The 20,051-nt window shown below is 38.8% G+C and overlaps 1 long non-coding RNA gene across 1 annotated transcript; it reads right to left on the reverse strand.

The window, feature by feature from the left end:
• Positions 1-2,778: 2,778 nt before the first annotated feature.
• LOC141546631 (uncharacterized) lies at positions 2,779-10,809 on the reverse strand. The gene is made up of 3 exons (XR_012483343.1): positions 10,778-10,809; positions 6,846-6,898; positions 2,779-2,994 (listed from the first exon to the last, which is right to left on the reverse strand). It is a non-coding gene; the product is annotated as an uncharacterized LOC141546631 (long non-coding RNA).
• Positions 10,810-20,051: the final 9,242 nt, after the last annotated feature.

Raw genomic sequence — 20,051 nt, forward strand, 5'->3', positions numbered from 1 at the left:
AGATTTTGGCAGAAATGATGCTGTAGACTTTCAACTTCTGCTGTCTCTAAAAGGCAATGAGTGTAGTATGATGCTGGGAGTCAGAAAACCTGGTTTCAAATCCCCAATCCACCGTTTACTAACAGCATGACCTGAGAGAGCATTAAATTCTCTGGGACTCACTTTCTCATCATAAAATGAGGGCTAAATGAGCTAAATGACCTTTGATTTTTGAGCTCTGAATCTCTGATTCTATGATTTCCCCATTCTCCCATCCAAATAATCAATATTGTTTGGTTTTATACAGATTTTTCAAAAGACTGGCAGTGGATGGGAGGAAAGGAGGAAACTACAGGATATAAAAATTTGGAATATTTTAGAAGTAGTATGGAGGATATCAACAGAGAAATGTATGCCTGGAAGAAGGAGGAGGAGGAAGAGGAGGAGGAGGAGGAGAAGGCGAAGGAGGAGAAGGAGAAAGAGAAGGAGGAGAAGGAGAAAGAGAAGGAGGAGAAGGAGAAGGAGGAGAAGGAGGAGGAGAAGGAGAAGGAGAAAGAAGGAGAAGAAGAAGAAGAAGAAGAAGAAAGAAAGAAAGAAAGAAAGAAAGAAAGAAAGAAAAAAGAAAAAAGAAAAAAGAAAAAGACATATTTCACTCATATCCATGAGATTTCAGGAGAACTCAAGGAACACATCAAGAATTTGAGAGAGTAGGTGAACTGGAGTGAGAATCTTAATCTGCGGTCCATAGACACCACCCCAGGGAATTTATGGATACTTTTTAGGGAATCTCTAAGGTTAAAGAAAATAAAAATCACATCTTTTCCCCTCACTAACCTTTAAAATTCAGCATTTTCTTCAATTAGACATCTTTAAAAAAACATCATTTTATGATATTGTAGACATTATCAGACTGCCAAAGGGGTCTCTGACACCAAAGAAAATAAAGAACCTTTGGAATAGAGTCACACAGGATGGGAAAGTGTGGATTTAATTCAAAAAGCTTTTATTAAGCACCTAATGTGTGCCAGGCACTGTATTAAGTGCTGGGGATCATGACAAAGACATAAATCCCCCTCTGTCTTCAAGGAGTTCATTGTTGTAATCAATTAATCAATCAGCAAGTTTTTATTCAACACCTACTATGTGCCAGGTAATGTGGTGGTATTGAGGATACAAGGTCAAAAATGAACAGACCCTCTCCTCAGGGTCCTCAAGAAGCAATAGGGAGAGACAACGTGCACAATAAAGACACAGATTAACATATATATATATATATATATATATATATATATATATATATATATATATATAAAGTTTATGTGGAATATATAGAGAAATATGTGAATAAATATACATGTGAATTATATACAGGAGGCAGTTAGGTGGATTAGTGGATAGAATGCTGGGCATTCAGGAAGACGAAAATTGAAATCTGCTACTTAACCTCAGATACTTAGTAATTGTGTGATGTTGGGTAAGTCACTTATCCTCTGTTCAATCTACTGGAGGAGGAAAGGGCAAACTATTCCAGTATCTTTGCCAACAACGCCTTAGGGACAATACTGGAATGCTGTGGTTACACGGTTATAAAGAGTCAGACACAACTAAATAACTGAATGACAAAAATACACACAAGGCAATTTAGGGGAAGAGGAAGCATTAGCAACTAGGGAGGCCAGGAAATGCCTCTTACATGAGGTGGAATTTAAGCAGAATTTTGGAGGAAATTGGAAGTAACGTGGATACTGGATAGACTATTAGATGTGATCAGGAAGACCTGAGTTCGAATCTCATCTCTAATATTGACTTTGGGTTTGAGGGTTTTTAACGTTCCTTCATTTTCTTCTTTTTGAGTCTGTAAAGATTGAAAAAGGATTCAGGAGTGGAAAGGGAGTATATGAATGGGGGAACTGATGGTCTTTGCAAAGGCATGGAGATAAGCTGAGGATTAATGCAAAGTGCTAATTTGGAGAGCAATATAGGATAAGCCACAAAAAGTAAATTGGGGCCAGGGTTGTGAGGGTTTTTGTTGTTGTTGTTGTTGTTGTTGTTGTCTGCTGTTGTTGTTGTTGTTGAGTCGATTGGGATTAAGTGACTTGCCCAGGGTCACAGGTCACACAGCTAGGGAATGTTAAGTGTCTGAGATCAGATTTGAACTCAAGTCTTCCTGACTTCAGGGCTGGTTCTCTATCCACTGCACCACTTAGCTGCCCCTTGTGAGGGGTGTTAAAAGACAAAAAAAGGTATTTGAATTTGATCTTAGAAGTACTAGGGAGCCCCTGGGTGTTGTAGAGCTGGGAGATGGCCTGGTCAAATCTGCATGGTTGGAATATTGCTTTGGAGCCCAAGGGGGAAAAATGCCGTGGGAGGGAATATTCACATCTATGATGTTCTAAGTGCATCGAAGATGATTTTTAGTTACAGAAAGTGAATACAGACCATACTATTCCTCTGTTCCCTTCAAAATACATATTCCATGGACATGTGACATGCTTTTTTTTCTTTTCTCATGAGTCTTGAAGCTCACCTTGCACATCAAAACCAAACAGTTTTCCATCATGGCAGAAACCATCAGATGTATAATCTGTGTATAATAAATACTTAATACAATCACTATTGGGGTGGAATTGAATTCCTTCTTCAGGAGCCTGTAAAGCATGGTGGGAAATACATGCCCACAGATTCCTCTGAAGTGGTTTGAAGTGTTCCTGGGCTGGCTTATTTTTCAGACAAGCAATTTTTCAAAGCCTTTTTTTTTGTTGCATAATTCCAAGCCTTCCCCTCTGCCTTTTTGCTGCGTTATTTTAGGTCGTGTTGTCATGTTTAAAGAGATCTGCTGCTTTGAATGACTGATCCAGTCAAACTTCCATTTTTCTGGTCCATGCTTCTCCTTCCGTGAGTCATCGAGTATGAAATGAACAAGCCCAAGACTTCATCATCGGGTGGAAGAAGCGTTTTAACAAACCACCAAAGTGCTCTTTCTCTTGGAAGAAATGCACCCTGGACTTTTTCCAGCTGAAGTTGGAAACAAAACCCAAGGAAAAAGAACATTAATCTTTCACGAACCAAGCCCCCAAACGGATAGGTTGTGAGCTCAGCCCTAATTAGGTTGCATCTCAGTAGCAAGAACCTTTAACAAATGAGGACACTTAACACAGGCTGGGTACTCTGCTGGGACCGGACTGTGGGAATAAAGATGTTGGAGAGAATAATCCAATCTACTCTGGAGCCATTAGGGACTGGAGGGTTAACCTGACAGTGACTCAAGGAGCTTGGCCCATGGGAGGATCATGGGGCTGCAGTAATGGAACATGTAGGACAGTGAGTACAATGTGTGAAACCAATAATAAGCTCCTTGAAGACAATGACGGTGACTTCTTTCTTCTTCTATTTCTCCAGAAAAGTAAAATAGCACCCGCATGTTGGTATGGACAAAACAGTGGGCTGGACAGGGAAATCTGGGCTCAAATCTAGCCTCTGGTACTTATTGGCCGTACGATCTTTGCCAAGTCACCTTGACCTCTGCCTGTTAGAATTCCTTGTATTTTATAGGATAGCACACACACAGTACCTTGAATTAGAGGTCTTTAGAAATTTTCCCTAAACCAAATCCCTTATTGTACAGATGAATAAACTGAGGCTGAGGGAGATTAGATTAAGTCACTTGCTCAGAGTCACATCTCCTAGGAAGGATATGAAGGTGAATTTGAACTCAGGTCTTTTTCACTGCAAGTCTAGTGCTTGAACCACTGCACTATCTGCAAGTGCCTTTCCCATCACTTTGATCTCTCTGTACACACATGTGTGTAGATAGATACCTTATGTGTACATATGTATACACAAATATTACATATACACACACACACATACACATATGTGCAGATTGTGCCCTCTGATTGTATGTAAGCTCTTTAAGGGAAAAGATTGCTTCATTTCTGCTTTTGTGCCCCCCAGTTCCTAGTGTAGTTCTTTGCTCATAGTAATTGCTTAATAAATGTTCCTTAAATTATTAATTCAATCCTCAATTTATTTGCTCAGTCATCGATAGGTCACAACCTGCATCAGTATGTGCACCCTGGAAGCAGCCAATAATGCTAAAAGCATGAATTTTAAAATATATTTCTTCTGCACATTGTTGTTATTGTTGTTGCTGTTGGGTCATTTTTCAATCATGTGCAACTTTTTGTGACCCCATTGGGCATTCTCTTGACAAAGATACTGGAATGATTTTCCATTTCCTTCTCCAGTTCATTTTACAGATGAGGAAACTGAGACAAAAGGGTTAAGTGACTTGTCCAAGGTCATACGACTAATAAGTGTCTGAGCCAGAGTTGAATTCAGAAAGATGTCTTCCTGACCCCCAATTGTATGAACCATAGCACCACCTAGCTGCCCTCTGCTCATGGTAGATCTCTGATGAATGTTGAATAAATCAAGGCAGCATGATGAACAAAGGAGAACTAGCTTTAGATTCTTCTAGCTTCGCCATATATTTGATAGCTGTGTGACCTTGGGGAAGCAGCCTAACCTCTCTTAGCTTCAATTTTCTTATCAAAAAAAGGGAATAGATTTTTCTTCCAGCAAGATAACTATAAATATGTAGACATATATTGTGTTTAACATATACTTTAACAAATTTAACATGTACGGGGCTACCAGCTATCTGGGGGAGGGGGTGGGGGGAAGGAGGGGAAAAGTTGGAACCAAAGATTTTACAAGAGTCAGGGTTGAAAAATTACCCACGCATATGTTTTGTAAATAAAAAGCTTTAATAAAAAACATTTAGTTTTCCTGAGAAAAATGGGAATAGTACTTGACTGGATCTATCTCATGGAGTTATCATGAGGAAAGTGCTCTATAAACCTGAACATGTTACTTAAATGTGATTTTTGTTACTGTTTTTATTAATGCATCTGTTTTCATCTATATTCATTGCACACAGAAATTAAGGGGGAAGGAGCATTCAAGACATGAAAGGAACCAGCTACTTGTATAAAACTTAGGTGGAACGTCTCATTGCAATGCCATATGGGGAGCAATGCCATCTCCAAGGGAACCAGGATCCAACTGCCTAGTGCTTTATCATTTAAAATGATTAGGAAACAGATGGAACCACCTAGGGGCAGGTAGATGGCCCAGTGGATAGAGCACTGGCCCTGAAGTCAAGAGGATTGGAGTTTAAATATGCACTCAGACACTTAACACTTCCTATCTGTGTGACCCTGGGGAAGTCACTTAACCTCAATTGACTCAGAAAAAAAATGATGGAACCACCTAGAATGTCTTCAGAATCATGTCTGTCTAAATCCTTCATGATCCTGCCCATCAACTGCCAAGCCTTCTAACTCTACTGCAGGGAGCAACTCTGCTGGGGGCCACATTGTTCCAATGGCAAGTGTACACTTGCCAAAAATGATTATTTTATGGAAAACTCACACATGGCAAATGCTCACAAGGTGATCAGAAAAAGTGATACAAGGACACGCTCAAGGTCTCTCCTAAGAATTGGTTTGTGACGTAGAGTCACTGGCACAGGACCGCCCATTATGGTGTCCCCTCATCAGAGAAGGTGCCGTGTTCTATGAGCAAAGCAGAACTGAATTAGCCCAAAGGAAACACAAAATATACAAAATTCAAGAACTTAAATGTTCACAGGGTGATCTGTGTCCGACCTGAGGCAGAGCATCCCAAGCTTGTATTGGTCTCATCTGCCGTAGTCAGACACACTGTGACTTAACCTAAGACCCCAAGAACTGTCTGTCGTTCAGTGTGGGGAGCTCATACTCCAAAATCAATGCTCTTTCAATACATCCTGCTGTCTCCCTTAATCTGATCAAGCTGGATATTTCTTCCAACAATGCAAATTGAGATTTTTTATTATATCTCAATAATACCCAACGGTCTGCAAAGCCATTGTGTTCTGCACATCCCCTCCAATCTCCCCACACCATCTCGCCTGTACTAGCCTTCCTGCCTTCTTACAACTCACAATCAATAACACTCAGGACACTCAATGTGGGGGAAGTCCTGCCCAATTTTCACTTGTGAGGTGTGGACAAAAAGCCTTCACGCACACACGTTTGGACATGTGGTTTGCCCTTATGAAGCTGTTTTCTATATATTTGTCCCTCAAAAAAAAAAAAAAGCATTTTGCTTGGTCCTTGATTTCATAGCAATAGCATTAGTCTTCCCCTTGGGCCCTCCAATGTCATTAACTTCTGCTTGGGATGAATTTCCCATAAACCCTTTCTGCAGCACATGTGTCTGAGCTCCCCTTATGCCTTATTCCTGTGGTCAGTGTACTGCTTCATTCCATTACCCTAATTAACAAGTGTTAATATAGAAAGACAGAGCCAGAATCTTATTCTGCTGGCATGCCTGGGAGGTTTTTCCGAGGGTTTCAGTGGATGCAAATTTGGCCAGGAATTACTTGGCACTGGGAGCCTTTTTCATAATCCCTGAACTTTATTAATGTTAATTCATTAACTTTGATCAGTGTGGTGACTTTCCAAGCAGGGGATGGTGCTGAGGAAGGAGGATCTGACCTTCTCTAACCTGCCCCTGCTACTTACCTTGACTATTCAAAGAGAGGGGTAATTGGGAAGAGCATCTGACTTAGGGTTGGGTGGGCTTGAGATCCATTCCCAGAGATGCTTACTAACTGTGTGAATTTTTTTATTTATTCTCTCTGAGCCTCAGTTTTCCCATGCGTAAAATAATAATAATATCAGCTGCCTCACAGGGTTGTTGTGGGAATCATCTGAGATAATGAATATAAAATACTTTGAAAACCTTAAAAGCAATAGACTGAGCTTTAGATTTGGAGTCAGGAACATCCGAATTCAAAACCCAACTGTGACACTTACATTTCTGTGGCTCTGGGTACATCTGTAACCTCACCAGACCTCAGTTTCCTCATCTGTAAAAATAGAGACAGCAATATTTGTAGCTTCTATCTCATCAGATTACTGTGAGGTACATATGAGACAACATGAGACAACATACAGGAAGATCTTCATGAGCTCTTAAAGCTGACAATGACTGTCAGCTAGTCTGATTATTAATTAATTATCCTCTTATTGAAAATAATTTCTTTGAGCCTGCACATGGAAGGGTATGGTAGTGACTAGGAGAAGAGGTACTGAAATTAAGCCTAGGAAGGCTGGCAGGATGAGGAGAGTGGAGAAGGGAATGCGTGGATCCAGTGGGTTTTTAATATCCTTTTTTATGGATACAATGATTCTCAGGGATCTTATCAACCTTCCCTGATATTCATTTATCCTTATGTTTTGGGCAGAACACCCAACAATCTCTTCCCTGGGATTTGCCCAAGTTGAATATTCCTTCCTGTCCTGAGTATTATTGATTGTGAGTTGTGAGAAGGCAGGAAGATGGCGTGAAGAGGTTGGAGGGGATGTGTAGAAAACAATGGATTTCCAAACAGTTGGGTATTACTGAGATATAAGAAATAAAAAGCAGGCATGGATGGGTCTCAATTTAGTTAATTAATTAAGATTTTTATGACTTGCCTATCGAGGTGGTTGGAATCACAAGTAAAACCACACTGAAACAACCAGGAAGGTACCATTAAGGCTCTTTCTTTGACTAGATGCTTTCCTATATTTCCTGACCTGAAATAAAATGGATATACATCAATGGAAGCCAGCTAGAATCAGGCACTTGTAGTAATCAGCTTGGATTGGCTTGGGAAAGCCAATTGTTAAATTTTCAGTGTGACCATTTACAACTCCAAAACCAGCCAATGCTACACATCACGGCTTGATTTGTGGTTTTGCTGATTTTCTATCCTGAAGAATATGATGGATACAATATTAATCATTCAGAATAAACTTAAAAGTGTGTTGTGTATTTTCAGAGAGCTGATTGTTAAAACACCCATTAGCAAATTGCTAAAAATTGCACTTGATCAGTCAGCATTGCTTAAGCACCTACTGTGTAACAGGCACTTATGTTATGTGCAATGGACACAATACATGTCAGCTAATCTTTGCCATCAAGGAGTGTGGGTGTTGTTGGTGGAGAATAGCAGCTAAATACTTATTAAGCTTCTACTACGTGCCAGACACTTAGAAAAACATACTCATAGATATCTACAAAGGAAATAAATAAAGATAATTGGGAGGAAGGTCTTCGGAATGGGAAATACTCAAAAAAAAAAGTCTCAGGTAGAAGGAGGAGCTTGAGGTGAGCTTTGGAGGAAATGGGTGAGGAGGGAAAATAGGGAAAAGAAGGAATTACTTACTGAACTGGGATTGCTATTAAAATTATTTTTATTTCCATATGATTCTCAGGGATCTTGTCGATCTTCCCTGACATTCATTCAACCTCATACTTTGGGCAGAAAACCCAGGGATCTTTGCACAATGGCTTAACTAATATTTTTCATCACTTGCCTATCTAGGTGGTTAGAGTCATGAGTAAAACCAGACTGAAACAACCAGGCAAGTACCTTTAAGGCTCTTCCTTTGACTACATGCTTTCCTGACCTGATATAAAATGGGTATAAAGCAAGGAAATAAAACAAGCATAATAATTATAACATATCAACTCCATTTGTAATTAAACTTGATTCAGAGGTCAATCAATCAACAAGCATTTTTTCAGTACCTACTATGTGTCAGGTACTGGAAGCAGAAAGGAAAAAAGCCCCACCTTTAAGGATCTCATGCATAATTATTGCTAAAATTCAAGGTTTTGAGGAAGGTAAAGATGATCTGATTTTTGTCAGGTGACTTTATGTGGTTACAGCTGTCCCCTACCTAAACAGTTCATGTGAGCTCAGGGAAGAATCACCCATGTTTGAATACTGCTTCTGACACTCACCCAGTGATCTTGAGCAATTTACTCAATTTCTCTGGATCTCAGTTTGTCCATCAATAAAATGAAGGCATATACACCTGCCCTTCCTATTTCAGAAGGTTGTTAGAAAATTGGTTAATCCCAAAGCATTAATTAAGTATCCACTATGTGTTAGGCATTGCGTGAACACTAGAGATATAAAGGGGAAAGATCAAAAATGCTCTCAAGGAATTTTCATTCAAATGGATCAAATGGATTTAATGAATCAACTCAAGGAAAGTGTTTTGCAAGACTTTAAGCTATATAGAAAAATCAGCAATTAATACTATCTAATTATTTGTCTGATTATTTTGAGGAGCCACTGCTACCTTCCCTAAGAAATGGGTTCCAGTGGTTTCTGAGAACTGTCAAGGTGACTTTCCGACGGAGGCGGTACCAGCAGGGTTGGGGTCAGCGATGTCCTTCCGCTGCCTTCACCCTAGTGAGCTGAGGAATACCTTGTGGTGGGTAAGGGAGCATCAGGGTATCTGGGGCACGGTGGAAGCAGGCGTGGCGTGGTATGCTTTGTTGCTCTCAGCAAAGCTACATATGGGACTTCGGATGTGATCATTCAAATACACTCTGATTGCCCATCCAACATCTGCTTTTGCCATATTGGACTGTGAATATTTCAGATCAACAACCTCCATCCAGATGTGTTTGTGTCATGAACTCTATGCACCCTGCTAGAAATTATTGATGTTTAAAAAGGGGAATTAAGAAGTCATCCAAGCATACATATAGAAGCAACCTGGGATGTACTGCCAATACACTTTGGTGCATTTCTTGGCTATCCACTCGAGATAATCTGAGTACTGACTTCTCTTCCATTCATTGTCTCTCTTACCCTTGCCAAAGGGCATTTACAACAGGTGCATTGTCAGCCTCCTATTGAATGGCTTTTGGAAGTACAATATCGGGTATGTCATCAGCAGCACAGGGCTCAGATGCCTGGGTTTTTGTCTCTCCTCTTCTCAAACCATGTGTGTTGGTCAGTACTTCACAGAAAAATCCCCTCCAGTATGCAATCAGCATACTGTCCCCAGAGAGAAAGCCTGAGGTCTGATATAGTTATCCTGAAAGACTTCCACTTGTCTTTCTTCCCTCTGCTAACCTTTCTTCCCATCCATCATCTTGGCTAATTTCTCTTTCTTATGCATTCTTCCTTCTGCCCTAGCCTTCTTGTCTTTGCTAAGCTTTTCCCCTTCCTTCTCCTAAGCAAGCCTTTTTCCATTGAAGGACATTAAGCATATCCAGAGAAGATTGGTCAGGATAGTAAAGGAAACTGAAACCATATCACAGGAGGATTTGTGGAAGGAACCATAACTGAAGAAGAAAAGACATAGTGGGAAATATGATACCTATTTAAGTATCTGAAAGTCTGCTAAGTGAAAGAAGTATTTGACCTATTTCAGTTGAAAATGGAGAGCACAATTTGGACCCATAGATAGAACTGAGAGAAAAAGAGAGAGAGAGAAAGAGAGAGAGAGAGAGAGAGAGAGAGAGAGAGAGAGAGAGAGAGAGAGAGAGAGAGAGAGAGAGAGAAAGAGAGAGAGAGAGACAGAGAGAGAGAGAGAGAGAGAGAGAGAGAGAGAGAAGAGAGAGAGAGAGAGAGAGAGAGAAAGAGAGAGAGAGAGAGAGAGAGAGAGAGAGAGAGAAAGAGAGAGAGAGAGAGAGAGAGAGAGAGAGAAGAGAGAGAGAGAGAAGAGAGAGAGAGAGACAGAGAGAGAGAGAGAGAGAGAGAGAGAGAGAGAGAGAGAGAGAGAGAGAGAGAGAGAGGGAGAGAGAGAGAGAGAGAGAAAGAGAGATACATTTAGGATTTTCCAAGATGGAATGGGCTATTTCAGGAGGTAGTGAGTTCTTTATCATTGGAGACAGGGAATCAGAGAATCACAAAATCTCAGAATTTTAAGGGATCTCAAAAGTTTTTTATTCTTACCTCTATTGGAAGAAGAATCAGTAACTTTCTGTGTTTTGGGTTTTTTATCTGTAAAATGAGAAGATTAAAATAAAGTTAGACCTCTAGGGTCCCTTTCAACTTTAAAACTGTGGCCCTATTTACCCATCTACACCATTTTTGACAAGTGGATGTCTGGCTTTCTTATAGTGATCTCCAGTGATTGGAAACTCTCTACCTTTAGCCACAGATCATTTTATTTGGGGCAGCCTGGATGTTGTGGGAGGGAATCATGCTTCAGGTTGTGGAGTTGTGGACGACTCTAAGGGTCCCTCCCAGCACTGAGAGTCTGTGCCTCTTTCGGTGTCTTATTCTGAACTATCTCTCCATCATCAGGTTATGGCATGCAGGATTGAGCAAAACATAGAACCAGTTCCTAGATGACTAACTATATTGCACTGCTTTAACTGAACACATTCTTTTCTTTGTGAGATACTGCAAAGATCCGAGAAAGTTGGAGGCAGAACAATGTGACAAATAACAAAGGGGCACCTCAAGAATTGGTTCTATTCCAAGCTTTAGACAATAGCAACAATCATAGTTATAATATCCCTCATTTCCATAGCACTGTCTATTCCAACCAATCTTGATGATTGCAGAACCTATGGTACAAAAGACCAGAGAATAAATATTCAGAGAGGCTTGTTTGGCCACCAAAGAAATGCAGCAGTGCTAGGGATGAGAGAGAGGCAGCTGGCTACGGGGGTTTCTTTGTCCTTGGAAACACAGGGTAGCGAGGGCTTTCAGAGCCATGGCCGAAGCAGTGGGCTTTCCAACACAGCTGAGAATCCAAGGATGAATCCAGCTGAGGCAGGAAGATCTCATCAGAATTCAATCCCATAAGTACACACATATGTGCCTAGCATGGGACAGAATGGGAATCAATGGGAATCCTCACGTTTTCTTCAGGAGACCTGAAGGAAAGAGCACTGTCCTTGGAATCAGAAAACCTAGGGTTGAATCCCACGTCCATCACTTATTAAGTGGGTGATCTGGGGTTAATTATTTCACTCCAATGAGCTTTAGCTTTTTCATCTACAAAAATTTACCTCACAGAGTTGTTATATAACAGAAACCTGCCCTGGTACCTTGGACAGCTTTTGGGCTCAAAGTTACTCTTTGGTCTCAGCCTTATGGTTCTCCCCTTTTTAGATCAGCAAAATCTTATCAAATGGCCTTTATATGTAAGAATATATACATATATACATATATATATGTGTGTGTGTGTGTGTGTGTGTGTACATACACACACTCACACAATAGAAGGCCTTATAATATAAAGAAAATACATTAATAGCACCCTGGCCCCACACCTCTGGCCCAAAGTAAACGGTCTCACCTCTTTCTAAATAATCTAAAAAAAGGGAGGGGTGTAAATTGAGGGGACAGTCTGGTACAATGGAAAAAGCAATGATTCTGGAACAATAATAATAATAGCAACTAACATTTATAAGGTGCTATGTGCCCATTTTACAATTATAATTATCTCATTTGATCCTTGTTGTTGGTTTTGTTAGTTGTTTAATCACATTCTTCATGACACCATAGACACCATAGCGAATGAAAGCCTTCTATCCTCCACTATCTCCTGAAGTTTTTCCAAGCTCATATTCGTTGTTTCCATGATACTGTCTAACTCATCCTCTGTCATCTCCTTTCCTTTGGCCTTCAGTTTTCTCCAGCATCAAGATCTTTTTCAGTGATTCCCATCTCATTATGTGGCCAAAGTATTTAAGCTTCAGCTTCATTATTTGACTTGGGAAGTATCAGAAGTTCTTTGTTGGCTGTTTCCACCTGTGTGATCTTAGGTGAGTCACTCAATCCCTGTAAGTCTCTGATACTTCATTTGTAAAATGAGAAAGTTGCAATAAATGACTACTGATCCTCCTTTTTATTGATCTATGATCTCATTGGTGCAGCTCATTTCAAAGAAACCTGAGAAGAAATGATGTAGAGTGAAGTGCCAGAGCTAGGAGAACAATGTAAAAAAAAGCAAAACAAAACAATAATATTGCTGTAAAGAAAATGACTTGGAAATATTTAAGAACTCTCATCAAGACAATGACCAACCCTAAGTACAGGGTTGTAATGAAGTGTGCTACCTGCCTCCTTATTCTCGATAGTGAATTTTTGGCCAAAATTAGACATATACTTTTAAACATTTGTTTTGTTTCAGTACATTTATTTGTGAGAATTTTTTTTCTTTTTTCCATGGGGAGGGATTTAGGGTCAGAATGATCAGCAATAATGATTTCCCTTTCCCCAAAAAGAGACTTATCAAAGCATTTTTAAATGCATAAAAGAAAACAGATGGAAATTCAGAGAAAAACACAGATCAGCAGGATAGTTTTAAAAATAAGGGATTAAATTTGTTAAATGCTGTTTAAAAAACAAACAATCCATACTCAAAATTTTCAGCTTCATATACAATCATCTCTTTCTATTTTATCTTGGATATAGAAACTCAGTCTCTGCCTCTTTCTGTCCTTGTCTCTGTCTCTGTCTCTGAGTCTCTGTCTCTGTCTCTCTCTGTCTCTCTGTCTCTCTCTGTCTCTCTGTCTCTCTCTGTCTCTCTCTGTCTCTCTCTGTCTCTCTCTGTCTCACTCTCTCTCTCTCTCTTTCTCTGTTTCCATCTGTCTCTGTCTGCCTGTCCATCTTTCTCTCCCTGACCTTCTCTTTTGTTAAGGCCAAAATAAAAATGTTGTTTGAAGATACTATGCATTTATTCTGGTCTTGACCTGGAGCCTCATTTGAGCGCTACAATCAATCTATGGAAGCAGGACATAATGGATCAAACATTGTATTATTGAATCCCCATTACTCTTTGCCTTATGGCTTATTGAGAGGTCAAGATATGGCTGCCATTTTCCTTATTAGGGTGAGTTTTATCCAAGGCCTGGAAAAGCATAATTACTTGGCATCCTAAACCAGGCCAATGGTTACTTTAAATGTGAAGAATACTGGTTGGGAGCTCAGGAAGTACAGTGATAACCAGTAGAAGTATTCCCTATACACATGAGTTACAGCCACATGACATACTTCACTCTGGGAATCCAAGTCTTCCTAATTCTGAGGCTGCCTTCTGTCCACTAATTCTTTCTGACTGGTATTTATCTTATTATAGCTAGGTAAATATTATTATTTTCAGAGAAGAATAAATGCTATCTTTTTCATTTATCAGAACTGCGGCCAGAAAATTTCAGTTGAAAAAGCTTCAGAGCAATTACGTCCTAGCTATTTGAAGGTTTGTCCAAATATCAAGAGAGTTTATAGGCAAATCAGTACTTTGCTGGTATTTTTCTCCACAAAGTAATCCAAAATTGAATGTACCAGAAGTAAATAATATGTTTTGATACTGTGTTAGCTGAGCCTGGTTTTCTGTAAAAGAAAAAATGTGCAGATTCATCCCAGCAGTAAAAAGACAATGTAGAGTGTTGTAATAAGCATGGATTATAGAGTCAAAAGACTTGAGTTCAAGTTCTCATATTACACTGATGATTCATTTTGAGTTTGCAATCTATTCATCTCCTCCTCCTTGCACCCCAGATCTTTTTCAAAGGGATTGTTATCTAGGCAGGTTTCCTCCATCTCATCCTTGTGAAGTTGAGTTTTTGGACCCCAGTGTAAGACTTAATCATTATATTTCATTCTGTAAGATTCAGCACAAGGATCTAGCATGTCAAGATATTTTAGGATGCTAATTCTGTCCACTAATATTACCTATCCCACCCAGCTTTGGAGAGGAGCAAATTTGATAAACATGCATCTCACACTTTTATATGAAATATGAATAAAAAGGTTAAATAGCACGGGGCTGTTATAGCACTGGGGCTGCCAGTTGGCACAGTTGACAGAGTGCCGGGTCTGAAATCAGAAAGATTCCACTTCCTGAGTTCAAATCTGACCCCAGACTGTTTTCACCTTGTTAGCCTCAGTTTCCTTATCTGTAAAATGACTTGGAGAAGAAAGTGACAAACCACTGCAGTTTCTTTACCAAGACACTCAAATGGAGTCACAGAGAGTTGGACATAATTAAAACAATTAACAATACGATGGCATAGATCTATATTGCAGATCTCTGGGGTACTCCACTGGAAGTCTCCTTCTCAATTCACATCAAAACATCCCTGACTCCTCCATCCAACAAATGCTAAATCCAACTGATGGTGTTGTTATTTAACCTAGACCTTTCCACATGAGAGATTTTGTCAAAGACTTGACAATAACTGTAGTAAAATATATCCAAAGAATTCCCTTGATCTCTCTCCAAGTTTTCCAACCCTTTAATAATATTGGGTCCTTTTTCTACCCTACTATTCTGGCTCCTTTCTGGGAACAAGAAAAACAATTCTAGTCTTTAGAATGAAGTCTGGATTTGGACTTAAATAGCACGTGTTTACATCCCAGTTCTGCCTTTTCAGTAACTGTTTGACATTGGAAGAAGTCACTTCATCTTCCTGAGCCTCATTTTATAAATCTGTAAATTAAAAAGGTTGGGTTAAATGGATTCTTTTAGCTCTCAATTTATTTTTTTTTTATTTTACTTTTTTTTAAGGCAATTGGGATTAAGTGACTTGTTCAGGGTCATACAGCTATTAAAGTGTTACATTTCTGAAGTCACATTTGAACTCAGGATCTTCTGACTCCAGGGCCAGTGTTCTATTCAGTATTCCATCCAGCTGCCCCTTAGCTGGAAACAGCTAATATGGCCCCTCACTACCTCTCCCTTCTCCCCCAGGATGAAAATCTGTTTCTCTCAACCAATCCATGAATAGCAAGACTTCAATTTCTATATACCCTGGTTACTATCTTCTGTATATCTCCAGATTGTTGATGTCCTTCTAAAATGTGGCATCCAGAGCTGAACTTATGCAATATAAGGGAAATGGGGTTAAACTGGCATCATCTGTTCTCAAAGAAATTATTCACGCCTTTAGTGGCTGCCAGTAACCTTTTTAGGCAAGAAGAATTAATTATATTTATTATAAATGATTATTATTCACATATTTGGGGAGGGGAGAGTGGTATTCAGAAATAAAGGCAATATAACAATAAAATTTATAAATTAAAATTAAATTTTCTTTTATCATGTATAAAGTCAATTCTACCACCAGTCATGGAGTCATTTCTTCTGCTTTTTGAAGAGTGGAATACTGTTGGTCCATCTTTTTCTTTTTTTCTTTTCTTTTCTTTTTTAATTATAGTTTTTTATTTACAAAACACATGCATGGGTAATTTTTCAGTACTGATCTTTGCAAAACCTTCTATTCCAAATTTGGTCCATCTTTTTCACAGATCACTGACAGTGGCTCAGAATTGTAATCTCTTTTAGTACTCTAGAATGTAATTCATTTAGGCTTGATAAACTTATTGAAGACAAATAAGGAACTCTCTTACTATCTCCCCTCTTGTTTTCACTTTACTGTTGATCGTATTTATTCTGTACTATCCAATCTGAAGATCATATTCCTTAGTAGAAACAAAGTAAGAGTTGAGTAGTTTTACCTTCTCTAGAGTATCTTTGCCTATTATTCCATTTACTCTGCACAGTAGCTCACCTTTTGAGCTTCCTTTGGCCTCCAACAGCACTAAAAACATATAATATTTTTTATCTTCACATTCAATATGAATCTCAGCTAGTTTTGGGCTTTGACATTCTTCTTAGTGTTCTTATGGGGAAGAATCATATGGATTTTTGTATTCTTGTTTTTGCTTCCATCCTTTTCTAACATTTATCATTGAAAAGAATTAAGTTGTAATGTGCAACAAGAAAATTGGATTTACACACATATATTGTATCTAGGTTATACTGTAACACATGTAAAATGTATGGGATTGCCTGTCATCTAGGGGAGGGAGTAGAGGGAGGGAGGGGAAAATTTGGAAAAATGAATACAAGAGATAATGGTATAAAAATTACTCATGCATATATACTGTCAAAAATGTATAATTATAAAATTAATAAAAAATAAACAAAAGAAAGAAAATTATTAAGTTGGAAATAAAAAAAAATCAACTTAGCACAACTGACTTAAAACACCTCCCCTCCCCAGTTATGATGGCTGGTTAATCCTTGTGCATCCACACTTTACCCAGATCCCTCCTTTTGGATCCAATGGACAGTTCACTGGACTCACTTTTGTCTGTGTGTTTGGGAAAGTAATCCATATTAGAGGATTTGTGTCTCTGTGATCCTGAATCCTGAAAAAGATAAGCAAAATAAACCTACGTAAAAACCAATGGACAAAAGTAAGACATTCTAGTCCAGATTCAAATCTATTTCAACCATCCAATCTCATTTCCTGATGCCCTTAGGAGGCAGAAATATTTTTACTATATTTTGGCACAGTCTTGGGGTGGAAACCACGAGAGAATCATTGACTCCATACTCCTAACAATTGCACAGACTACGGGCACAGGGAAATTTCAATCCATTGAACAGGCGTATCGCTTAGATTGAAAGTAGACAGCAGCAGGGACTGTGAAATGCCCTGCCTGGAAAGAGATTTTTGAATAGCAATATTGTCAAAATGCTGGGAAAGCTGCAGAAACATTCTGGTCTTTTGGTTTCCACTCAAGTGTTTTCTGACAATATTTAGTTGTGTGTCAACAATATGCCAAAGAGATAGAAGCTGAGATATGCAAAGGACATGTGTTGTATATTTTAAATGTTATTCTGTTTTAGAAGAATATTGGATGAGCTTTTAGGCAGTCTCTTGGTTTAAATAATTTCCCTCTCCCCCATATCATCTGTCCCTGATAAACCTAAAGTGAATGGAGACACAATATGATATGACGGGTGGAGTTTTCTCTACAGTATTGGAAAGATCTTTGTATTTAGAATCTGAGGATTTGGGGATTGAATTCTAATTCCTCTCTTTGGCTATGTGATTTTTGGAAAATTACCTCTCTTCTGCCTCAGTTTCTTTTTCTGTCATATTAGGGGTTGGAATTCCAGCTCTGAAACTATGGACCTTTTTAATATGTGGTCCTATTGCCTGTTAACGAGCAACAGGACTTTGTACCTTTATACTGGCTTCTATAATGATATAGAATGTTGCCTCAGACTCTGCTTCTGTCCTGGGATAACCCATCTATGGCAATAGCAAGGCCCCTTTGAAGAATCTGGAATGCAAGCAAAGCATCTCATGAATTGGTTGGTACTTCAGACTAAGAACACCTTGAAAACTCCAAGTCTGAGGGTTCAACTTCTCATTGACAAATAGGGAGACTGAGGCACAGAGATGGTGAGGCATTTAGCAACTAATTGCTAATTATAAATTCTATTTTTCCTTATCTGTAAAATCTGTAAAAATCTGAATTAGATCTTAACACCATAGATTTAGAATTAGAAGGGACTTGAGAGATCACTGAGTCCACTCCACCCCTCTTCCCATACACTTAACTCATTTTTCATATGAGGAAACTGAGGCTGAAAAAATTTAAGTTGTTTTCCCAGAACCACACAGCTAATAAGTATCTGAGGCAGGATCTGAACTCAGGCCTTCCTGAGTCCCAGCTTTACTCTCTATCCACTGCAACTACATAGTTATTTCTTAGATGACTTCTTATTTGAAAGGACATTAGCAACACATCAGAGAGATTAGCTGAGACATGCTTAGCCCTGTCAGGTATAATTTCATTTACTGTCAGCCTATCTGCTGCTATCCTGCCTTTCCCCTATTCAAGTGCAAGTTCATCTGTAAGTGATCAATGAGTCTGATGAAAATTTCTGCCCCTTCCACCTCTCCTTTTTTAATTTTTCTGGTTTTTCATCAAAACTCAGCTCAAACAGCTTTCCCAGTCCATCCCCTCTAGCTTTCTCCCCTCCTGAGTTCCTTCTCCTTCAAGGCTACCTTTTATCTACTCTGTAAATAGCTTGTACATCATTCAGTCAGTCAACTAGCATTCATTAAACTTTTACTATGAGCTAGGCACTGGACTAAGTGCTGGGGATACAAAAAAGGGGGCAAAAAATCTCTGCTCTTACAGTCTGTTTATATGTTGAGTGTCCAGTTATGAGCTTCTTGAGATCATTTTGCTTTTCTTTGCATCCCCAGCACTTAGCCCAGTGCCTGATGTATAGTAAATGCTGAAGAAATACGTGTGACTGACTGATTGAATGGTGACTCTTATGACCTGAAAAAAAAAGTTAACATGCCTGAAAAAGTAGTAGGTGACCTCAAGGACTAGCTCACTTATCTATATAATCGGAGCCGTGACTTAATTCATTTTTTACCTTGTTCAAATGACTGCAGCCGCCCAAAAGCCACGAGGCCTGTTGTTCTCTGACATTTACTTATTACAAGCCTGGGATAGTTTTTAATGGAGCAGGCAAAATCCTTTTCACAAATGAATTCACTTGGGGGAAAAATGATCTGCCTGGAATAAGCTACAACTTGTAGGAAGCACTGAATGCTATTTTTTGTTTTAATTGGTTTGGGCTGAATTTATGTTTTCTCTTGTCAACTCCAAAGGATAAGGACAAGGCAATTTTTATTTTAATTTGGCCAAATAGGAAATATTAGCTAAAAGCTACTAAATAATAGCCTACTTGGGATAATAAATTATTAACTTGTCCTTTATTTGGGTATCTTATTATTTATAACAACAATATTAATAACTAACATTTATATGTTACCTACTATGTGGCAGGCACTGTGCTAAATATCTTACAAATATTATTTCAGTTGATCGTCACAACAACCCTGAGAAGTAAGTATTATCATTTTCATTTTATAGGTGAGGCAACTGAGGCAAACAGAGGCTGTGACTTATCCATTGTCACATAGTTGGAAGTTTCTGAGGCTGGATTTGAACTTGGGATTTCCTGACTTCAAAATTGATGCTCTATTCATTGTACCACCTAATTATAGGATCATTGATTTATGCAAAGCACTTCACATGCCGTGTCCCCAAAGTCTTAGAATAACTTAAAACTGCACTAATAGATTTTGGGATAGTCTATATAATAACTAATTACATTAATGATAATAAAATTTCAATAACAAATTTACTCATTTCAGTGAGTCTGGGATATTATTAATATGTGTCACAACATCAAAGTCTTGCTATGTATCTGTATATCCATAGATATATAACATGTGTATATATCTATATATAAATGCAAAACACATAAGAAATAAATACAAGATGTTGGGGGGCAGCACTTGCAGCTGGGGAATCTAAAAAACTTCATGGAAAAGATGTTAGGAGGAAATTTCATCATGTGAAAAGTAAAGAGATTAGAGCAGGT

The sequence above is a fragment of the Sminthopsis crassicaudata genome, chromosome 6 (assembly GCF_048593235.1).
Source record: "Sminthopsis crassicaudata isolate SCR6 chromosome 6, ASM4859323v1, whole genome shotgun sequence".
Taxonomy (NCBI): Eukaryota; Metazoa; Chordata; class Mammalia; order Dasyuromorphia; family Dasyuridae; genus Sminthopsis; species Sminthopsis crassicaudata.